This window comes from Macrobrachium nipponense, chromosome 16, assembly GCF_015104395.2.
Source record: "Macrobrachium nipponense isolate FS-2020 chromosome 16, ASM1510439v2, whole genome shotgun sequence".
Lineage (NCBI taxonomy): Eukaryota > Metazoa > Arthropoda > Malacostraca > Decapoda > Palaemonidae > Macrobrachium > Macrobrachium nipponense.
The window spans coordinates 21,510,909-21,520,908 of NC_087209.1; the positions used below are offsets into that span (position 1 = coordinate 21,510,909).

Genomic DNA, 10,000 nt, shown 5'->3' on the forward strand with positions numbered 1-10,000 from the left:
TTTGTCCCTCTCTCCTTTCCTCCACCCCCTCTCCCATCCCTCGGCCTACCATTTTTATTCTCTATTGTTATATTAGAGGTCTTTCTTGTCCTGTGTTTTATGAACGGTTAGTGGCTGGGTTTCTGTCTCGATCAATTTTGGGGTAATTACAACGCTTATTTCATCCTTTGTGGTTTGTTCCACAAGTAGTTTTAATTGAGTTGTTCTTGTATCTGTTTCGCGTTTTTCATGGATTTGTGTGCACATGCATTTTTATACCATGAATTTGTTTGTACGTAGATTTTTAAGGAACGTTACTGCTGAAGTTAGACAGACTTAATACTGCGGCTTTATTCAGCTGGACATGTTGACAAAGAAAGCAAGGCAGGTATTTTGATATTTTGAATGCAAACTTTTTTTCACAGAGTAGGGACCAAGCCGGTGATATCTACATATAACATGTTCGGTCCTGCAATACAGTTATTCGCCTTTGAAGAAAAGGGTATTTAAGGAACACCCCGGTAGGCTGGGATTTCCATACGTTGAAGTAACTGGTAAGGGCTGATAGGATACACCCGACCGCTCATTTTTTGAGGTAAGTCATGCGAAAAAAAAAAAAAAAAAAAACAAAAAAAAAAAAAAAAAAAAAACGAACAGATTCGGATCACGTTTGCGTAGCCGTATGGTAAGGTGCAAAGAAAGTTTTAGTAGCTAACTGAAAAATAGTAATGTTAGAATCGTCACAGGACACGAGAAATATCGCCTTAGTACTGATGCTGTTTGGTGTTTACATCACATAAAAGTAGATAATAATTCTACTGTTTACGCAGGAAGTTCTCTGAACGGTTTACCATAATCAGTAACTAATGTTGATAACATTAGTGATACTGGTCATCGCTGTGCTCTTCGTGGCATGGTGGAAGTTATTAAGGATACTTCAATTGTTGTATCCGGATCTCCATGCTGACAGCTATGGTTAAATTCCTCTCAAAAGCAAAACATCTGCTGTTTTATAACAAATCATTTCAAATCCATTGAACGTCTTAGACTTGAAGAACCCAATTTATCCTGTATTTTGTGGCGACTGAGAAAAGTGTAATGAGCAGTGAATAGGATGAGACAGCCTTTATGTGTTACGGATGAGAAATCTTTTATTATTATTATTATTATTATTATTATTATTATTATTATTATTATTTATATTATAAAAAGCCATGAATCCCGAAGAACAAAGTTACTCAAAAAGAGAACTTTGCAGAATGACACGGGAAGATGACTAGTGCCGTTTTCTGACTAGAGTAGATTCATATCAACCGTGCATTTGATGTCTAGGCCCGTCTCTTACGACGCTCCTGACTGGCTGTTGATAAGCCAATCACAGGGGTGGAAACTCTCACTCTCTCGAGAGAGTTCACATAGGCATGATGTATGTTCCACCTCTCCTGGGGGACGTATCCTTTAGGAGAGGTGGAACACACATCCTGCTTATGTGAATTCTCTAGGGAGACTGAGAGTTTCCACCCCTCTGATTGGCTTATCAACAGCCAATCAGGAGCGTCGTAAGGGACGGCGGATGTGAAACTTCTACAGTAAGAATGATCATAATTTTGGGGGAGACGGAATGAATTAGCCAGCATAAATAGAGAACGATCCTTGCCACTAATTTAACAAGCATGCAGTTACCACAGGCAGTCGGTGCTGCAGTATTGAAAGTCTGAAGGGTAGAGTATCATGGGGACTTTAGCACGGGACATCTTAGTGCAGTAATAAAAAGTAAGACGGTGACACTTGGGTACTCCGAAGAAATGTCTTTCCTATGACCGAATTGGCTTTCGAACTGAATTTTACTATAATTCCTTTCACGTTTTTTTGAATGTGCCAGTACTTAGTTTCCGTACTTATTTACAACCGTAAATAACAATTTTCCCACAAAGAGGCTCGTTCTAGCAAGTCATCAAAAACAAAAACTGCGCATAGAAATTAATGCTTATATCCCATGACATAAGGTTCTTTCTATTTTTTTACCCAAGCTGAAAGACACTTAAGGGATACACATTATACGTACATTATATATATATACATGTATATATACATATATATATATGCATATATATAATTTATGTGTATATATATAGATTGGGATATAACCATTATACAGGCCATCCCACGACGGTGAAGTGTGATCCTGATTTTGTAGAGTTTTCTCGTACTGGAAAGTGTTTTACGGGCTGCCCAGAGAGCGAAAGCCAGTGCTGGCATAAGGCCATCTTAATCTAGAAGAAAAGTGTCGCTAGCAAAGTGAGGGAGATTAAGACAAACTTCTCTTAAATCTAACGGGTTTTTCATGGCATGTGTAAACTCCCATGACAGAATTAAAATATATCTACTTTATGACCACGTCAGTTTCGTGAGGGACTAAGAATATTGAGTTGTTTTCTCTGAAAATATATGAAAGGATTTTTTTTCTCTCTCTCTCTCTCTCTCTCTCTCTCTCTCTCTCTCTCTCTCTCTCTCTCTCTCTCTCTCTCTCTCATACCCGGCAAAGCAATTTATGCTCCACCTGCCAGAGGGAATATTGAAGGCAAATAGAAAATTTAATGAAATCAGCTATTTTCCGGTAAAAATTTCAGATATCCAGCCAATGCAATCTGCAATAATCTAACGAATAAGGGCCATCATACAGCTGATGCACTAATTTTCCGTTGCAGTCACTTATTAAATTGGGTAAAATTATAATTTTACGCGCTGAAAACGTTACAAATGCAATAAGTGGGTGACTAGTCAGAAGCCGAGTACAAGATATGGGTGCGCAGTTAAAATTCATCGCTTAAGTTAAAAACTACATTTCATCAGTCTTGGAACGTTAGTTGTTCTTTTAAAAAGATTACCATCGCTCCTCGGTATCAAAGGCTGAATGTGATCGGAACATTATTCATTTGCATTTGTATTCTTCCAAAAAGGAATTTCTTTTGGGGATAGAAGTCCACTTTCGACGTGGTTCGGAAGTCACGTAAAGCCGTTGGTCCCGTTGCTGAATAACCACTATACTCCGTTTTTTTCCATCTGTCCATCCGCCTGTGGTATTTTTGTATGGTAACACTGCGTCCCAGGCTTTAGATAATTACGCTATGTGTAAGTTTTAGGTAAATAAAAGGATATCTGGGTGTACATTTGCAACTGAAAAGCATTCTAATAATTTACTGTATGCGAATTACACCGTTAATATTCGAAATAGGATATTATTATTATTGTTGAATGTAAGCTGAATGTAACTATCCAAAGCCCGGGACGCAGTGTTACCATACGGAAACACCACAGGCGGATGGACAGATGAAAAAAAACAGAGTATAGTTCCATGCAACGTATAAACACCATACAAACAAACAAACAAAAATGGTATTTCAATATTTCACCAAGACTGTTTCCATGGCTACGAGAAAAAGATAAGTAATCAAGAACAGTAGGAAATGCATTGTCCAACTGTCAGTGAAAAGCTGCGAAACTCCCTAGCTTATATATAAAGATACCTGTAATTTTTTTTTGTAATGAATACTATGTAATGTTATTTCTGTGCACTATTATAATATTTGATCCATTCCACATATATAAAATACTTGTAATTTTTATATTTGATCCATTCCATGGGGGCATTGAAACTAATTTCACAAGGGAGATTAGAAGTTGTTGCCCAAAAAGATATATACGTAAAGGCTGTCCAAGTAAGTGTTGCGTTTCACCTGTTGCTTGGGATGCGTCCGCACTGCGGTATAACATATCATTAACACATGTCGGCAAACAGACTGAATTCAAGTCAGCCGCTTATTATAAGAAACCAGTGCTTCATACGATTATCGAGCATTTGCCAAAGATTCGTTCTCTATTTACGGTCGCTGACATGCTGACAAACTGATTATTACAAGTATATGCGATAAGCTGCCAACGTGTGTTTATGTTATACTGTAGTGTTGTCGCACCTTTATATCCCATCACCGTGATTTTTTATGCACAAACATTAAGCTGCAAATGTCGTTTAATATCCAATTTGCTCTACCGCGGAAATAAATATATATATATATATATATATATATATATATATATATATATATATACATATGCAATTGTAATAGCTACAGTGCCCTCTTCTTGAATTCTTTGCTCTTTTTTGGATACGCTTATCACTACAAACTACTTGGATCTTCAGGCTTTGTAGTGACAAGCGTATCCAAAAAAGAGCAAAGAATTCAAGAAGTTAAGAGGGCATTGTGGCTCTTACAATTGCATATGTATCTGGTAAAAAAGTGACCAATAGATTCTACACACCACACACAAACACACACACATATATATATATATATATATATATATATATATATATATATATATATATATATATGCATGTATATATACAATGAGAAATCACAAAAGCGAGCACACGCACACACACACACACACACACACACACACACACACACACACACACACACACACACACACACACACACATATATATATATATATATATATATATATTATATATATATATATATGTGTGTGTGTGTGTGTGTGTGTAACCTCTATCACGCGAAGAACGTGATATAAACATGAGTATTTGATCACAAGGAAAGTGAAACAACAAAGTTCAAGGTTTCTCCCTTTGCTTGAAAATTCTTTTATTCCCTTATGAAAAACTGTTCAGAAATCAGACGTCACTGATTAATATTACTTCAGGCTTTGCATAGAGTTGTTCTGATATATGGCAATAGAAAAAAATACGATGATGCAGAAGATGTTTTGAAGCACTAACATTCCCAACCGCTTAGTTGAATTTTTATTATTGAAAAATTGTACATCCGGCGTCATTTGATGGAAATTTGTAGTCTTGAGATTTACAGTAACAGACTGAATGGTTGGTTACGACGAACTAAAGGAATTAAATGGAGTCATTCTAATATTTGAGGCAACTTTCTTCATAATGAATGTAGATTGAAGTTTTACGATATCAAACTGGATAGCCTTTCAAAGCGAAAGGCGGCCTTTTGTCAAAGAAAAGTGAGCTGGCGGGAAACTTGCCTTATATCTAAATGTCATCGTGATCTCTTCCTCCGATTTTCTTCCTCAGAGGCAATTAATCAAACTGGTATTTCGTTGATCCACTAATTCATATTGAGTTTGCAACAAGCAATAACAACGGATAATCCTTTCAGATCCTAATGACGTAGTATTAATGAATGATGGCCCGTTGCGGTACAGTAACTGTTGTTGCGGAGCAGTCCTGCCGTTGCTAACAATCCATGTGTGCGGCATGTTATTAACGGGCATTCACGGCTACAACTGTAAACAAACATTACTTCGCCCAATAGATCTTCGTGTAGATATGGGCACTGAACCGTTCTCTCGACTTCTAACCATTACCAGCAACATCTCCGAAGCATTACTCGGAATTTTAGACATAAAATGAAAATTTTATGATAGAGCAAAATCATCCAGGTCTTCCTGAGTTGATAAGAGGTTTTGTTTCTTGAAGTATTCGTCTTTATTTTGTGGAGTTCCATAATTCTGTACTGGGTGGACAAAAGCCCTAAGCTAGCTCAGAGATTTGATGGCTGTCTCACGTATTGAAGTGGTTAAATATTGATGGCTCATAAATTTGATAAGAATTTCTAATAGACAGTCTTTCACTTGAAGAAGTGGTAAGCTATTGAATAGCTAAAGACTAATTAGAGTTCAGGAGACGGAATGTGATTTAAATAGGTTTCTTTGGAATTTACGTATATTAGATAATCGGTCTGTTTTGTTCTGATATTCACAAATGATATGAAACTAGATTGTTATTGGTACTTTAGTTCCGGCAGAAGTATTAGACAGAAGTATTTTATTTAAAGGGCTTGCTGTTCGCTTCCCCCGGAAACAGTTCGCAAAAAAAAAAAAAAAAAAAAAAAAAAACTGTGATTACAGAGTTACTGGTATTTAGAGAGAAATTTAGAGCTGTCCTTTTACTTCATCTTGTTTTTCTCGATCTCTTGATCTTGTTTTCCAACCACAACAACTCCCTTTCACAGTCTTGAGCATGGACTGGCCGGAAATGCCTCAGTGCTTGGTTTGACAGCCTAAATTTCATGAAAGGTAGGGAGGCCTGGAGGGGATGTCATCAGGCTTATAAGGATGATTCCCGATTTGAGATTTAAAAACTTACCGGGGTAACCGGGCAAATATAATTGTGTTGGTCATCTTTAGTTAGGACAGAGGGGTCAGCCAAGATGCCTCGAGTAAATAATAATAGGGTAAAGGAAATTGTTTTACGAAATGGGTGCAGAGCCTTTCGAGGAAAAAGGAAATGACGAATTTCTTTGCTTTTAGAGATTGATTTTGTTATTTTTTCTCAAAGAAATATACAGGGTATCACATTCAGTAATTATTATAAACATTATTCTCACGAATACTAAGTAGTTTAATATAGGATAAAATGAATTGTGTTCAAAACTTGAAATCGGTCACACATAACAGATGCTCCCTTACTGTATTAACTTACTTAAGCTAAAAGTGAACAACTTGGACCTGGGAAGAATCCATGGGCAAAGCGTCTTTATTTACTCATTGAAAGGTTCCCATTTTCGTGAAGTATGGTAAAACAGGAAGATAAACATTACTGATGAAATAATTAATATATATATAAGCTTAAATTTAATTGACAGTTTAAAAGTAGCTTCACTTTCACGTTCTCATCAAGGGTAAAAATGAAATATCACACCAAGTACGTAAGACAGAACTAGCACGTATCCAGTCATATTGCCTTTCGTCTTACTTTCATGGCAGTGAAATCACTTCCTGTATTTTTTTAAATATGACTAGTTTGCACTGCAGTTTAGGTACTCTTGAGGGTGAGCGTGGAGTGTAATTATTAGTCATATTGTAATTTTAAAACTGATTTTCTACTTTACATAGCAAATGGTACATAAATGACCATCTTTCTGAAATCGAAAAAAAAAAAAACATCAAGCATCTCACTTGTCTCTACAGGCAAGTTAGAAGCCAGAATTGACATTTCTACATCAAATTGTGTCAAGGACATAAATAAATTAATATACAACGCACAAGAAATTTTCCGAAAACCGCTGAAGGTCAGAAGTCCACTCACCTCAAAATGGAATATAGGTTGATAACAGGCAAATATAATTAATATAGGAAAACAATAGAATTGTTTGAATAGAAACTAATTGTTTCATAGCTTCGGCGCAAAATTATATGGTACAACACATTTGCTGATATATTTCAAAACTGTCATATAATTATTTGTTACAGGTCAGGTAGGGGCTCCCGTCCATTGATGGTCTGAGGTCTATTTCAAACAGTCACTACCTCCTCTCGTGGCTTCGTAACGCCATTGGTGGAAAGTATCAATATCAAAGGCCTCAAGTCATATGAGGTCATCGTCTTGGCCTCATACTACAGTCTGGTTTGTCTGTCCTTTCAACGCATGCCAGGAATACCCATAAACAATGCTGAGGGCGGGGTCCTATGAAAAAGGTTTATGGGGAGAATGATGCTGATGTAGACTGGCCCTACGAAATTGATCCTGGACTGCAGGCAAGTCTTCAGCAAGGTGTTAACTAAAGATTGCGTCCGCGAGGTATTAACTAAAGATTGACGATAAGTCGTGGAGGAAGAGTGTGTTCCTTATACCCGTCATGACCTCTGAAAGCCAGAGGGTCCAAGCAGCTTCTGGTTAACCACCACTATTACTACAGAAGGATCACGGACTGGAAGACTTCAGCTCAGGAAGACAGCCGTCGCTTTCTCCGGCTGATGGTGAGTGTTAAAATTAGTGGTATATAATTTTCGCAACATTTTGCATAGTTTTGTTTGGGATGTATATGTTTTTATGAAAGCTGGCAGAACACTGCATGAACAAAATTCTTCCATTATAGTTATCATCAGGCCTCATATTTTACTCATCATACTCATAATTTTTCATGCGCTAGGATGTTCACACACATAAAAATAAGGCCTTATATATTTCGAAGAGCTATTGTTTCGAACGAGGGTTGGATCGAACAGTTTGGTTTCAGAATAATTGCTTTCCAAAAACAGTTTTGATACTTGGTAGAAATGCGGTTTGGTTTAAACAGTAGTTTTCGCTTACTCGGGGAGTAAACCTGCAAACTACTTTGTTGTGGCTGTTGTTATTGTTGTTGTTGTTTAAAAAGGTCTGAAAAAGGTGTTTTGCATTGAGTTAAAGATTCAAGAATTTTAAGATAGGATATTTATGATTTATTTATTAGGATGAAAATGTGAAAAGCAGTGTGCATATTAAACAGTGCAGAAAATGTATTTCTAGTAAAATATACCGTATTTATTTAAATTTTCGCTGGTAAAACAACACTGACCGTAGATTGTAGCATACGCCCTAGTAAGTTGGAGGTCAGATCACGCCTTGTGAAAGTTGGGGCGGGTAGGGTTGGGGATGAGGGCAAAGGGAGCTCCAGAAAATTCATGTAGGCGAGGCAGGAGGAGTTCGTGAGCAATCGGCGATAAAAGTTTAAAATTTCATAAAACCAAATAAAATCAAACGGCTATGGTAGATTCATATCAACCGTGCATTTGATGTCTAGGCCAGTCCCTTACGACGCTCCTGATTGGCTGTTGATAAGCCAATCACAGGGCTGGAAACTCTCAGTCTCTCTCGAGAGTTCACATGGGTATGATCTATGTTCCATCTCTCCCGAGGGATACGTCTTTCAAAAGTATCCCTCAGGAGAGGTGGAGCATACATCCTGCTTAATGTGAACTCTCGAGAGACTGAGAGTTTCCAGCCATGGTATTAGCTTATTACTTAACAGCCAATCAGGAGCATCGTAAGGGACTGGTCTAGACATCATATGCATTGTTGATGTGAATCTATACTATAGTATCTGTACTAAGTTGCACTAACTTTATTTTTACATGTTTGGAACTTTTTTTTTTTTTTTTTTTTTTGAGACAAAGTTTCGGTTGTCTTCCTCAACTTCTCTGATAAGATAGACCTTTATACTGAATAGTTTACTGTCCTTCATTTGTTGGTTCTCAGCCATCTGTGTGCTAACCAAACCCAATGTTAATGAATCTCCCTGATCGGAAGTAATCGGTGCAACTCTGTTACATCATCAGAGACTGATGACTATAGTAGTGAATATAAGAAAAGTGCGTACTAAGTACAGGTTGCGGAAATAAAGCTTGGTTCAGAAACTTAAGAGGTGAAGAAATAGTGCCAAAATTAAATTGGGTAATAAAAGCTGGCTCCAGAATATTTTTTTGCTTATTAAACACGATTTGGGTCTTGTGCGTAATGATTGATAACCCAATAGCTTTATTCGTACTTGGACAAGTTCACAACTTCCGACCTCCAGTTAATTAGCGGAAGAGTACAGTGAGCTGAGTCAGTTCAAATGTACAGTATACTGAATGATTTGCAGGGATGACAGCTTGTGGATTGTAGGAAATTGCATTAAGAAGTCGGGTGTAACAGGAGAGAAAATATTCTTTAGGGGTGTACGAAGGGTTTCAGAAGCGAAAGAAGTGTCAAATAAATTAGATCGATATTTTAACGCCATATCCTTAAAACTGTAATATTTCATGTCAGTGGATTCGTAGAAATGGCTGAATGCCAACGGATAAGAATACTTCACATTGAGAATGGGAGAAGATAGATTAAATGTGGTAAACTTTTCCACAACAGGATACTTCACAGACAAGAGGCCAGAATGAAGAATATGATATAAACTAGAAAGTCAATAAGTAATGTGACAGTCGTGTTTCAGGTTGTGAAAAAAAAAAACACACACACACACAAAAGACACTTAAATTCATTTTGTTGGTTTTCTGTGGCTAATTGTGACCTATAGGCCTCTCCCTCCAGACTATCAAAGTCTTCTGCAATTTTGATAAATGGTCACTGCAGTTGCTGTGCCGACTTCATGTGATATTCTTCGGTGGTCATCAATTCAAGTACTGACAAAATTCTCAGCCAACAATGCATATGTCATGC

General features: G+C 37.1%; 1 long non-coding RNA gene across 1 annotated transcript in view; it reads left to right on the plus strand.

Annotated features, from left to right (window-relative positions):
* LOC135195605 (uncharacterized) overlaps positions 1 to 10,000 on the plus strand; it is a 411,580-nt gene that overhangs the window by 4,636 nt on the left and 396,944 nt on the right. The window contains exon 2 of the long non-coding RNA XR_010310189.1: positions 7,279 to 7,785. This is a non-coding gene — a long non-coding RNA (uncharacterized LOC135195605). The remainder of the gene's footprint in view (positions 1 to 7,278; positions 7,786 to 10,000) is intronic.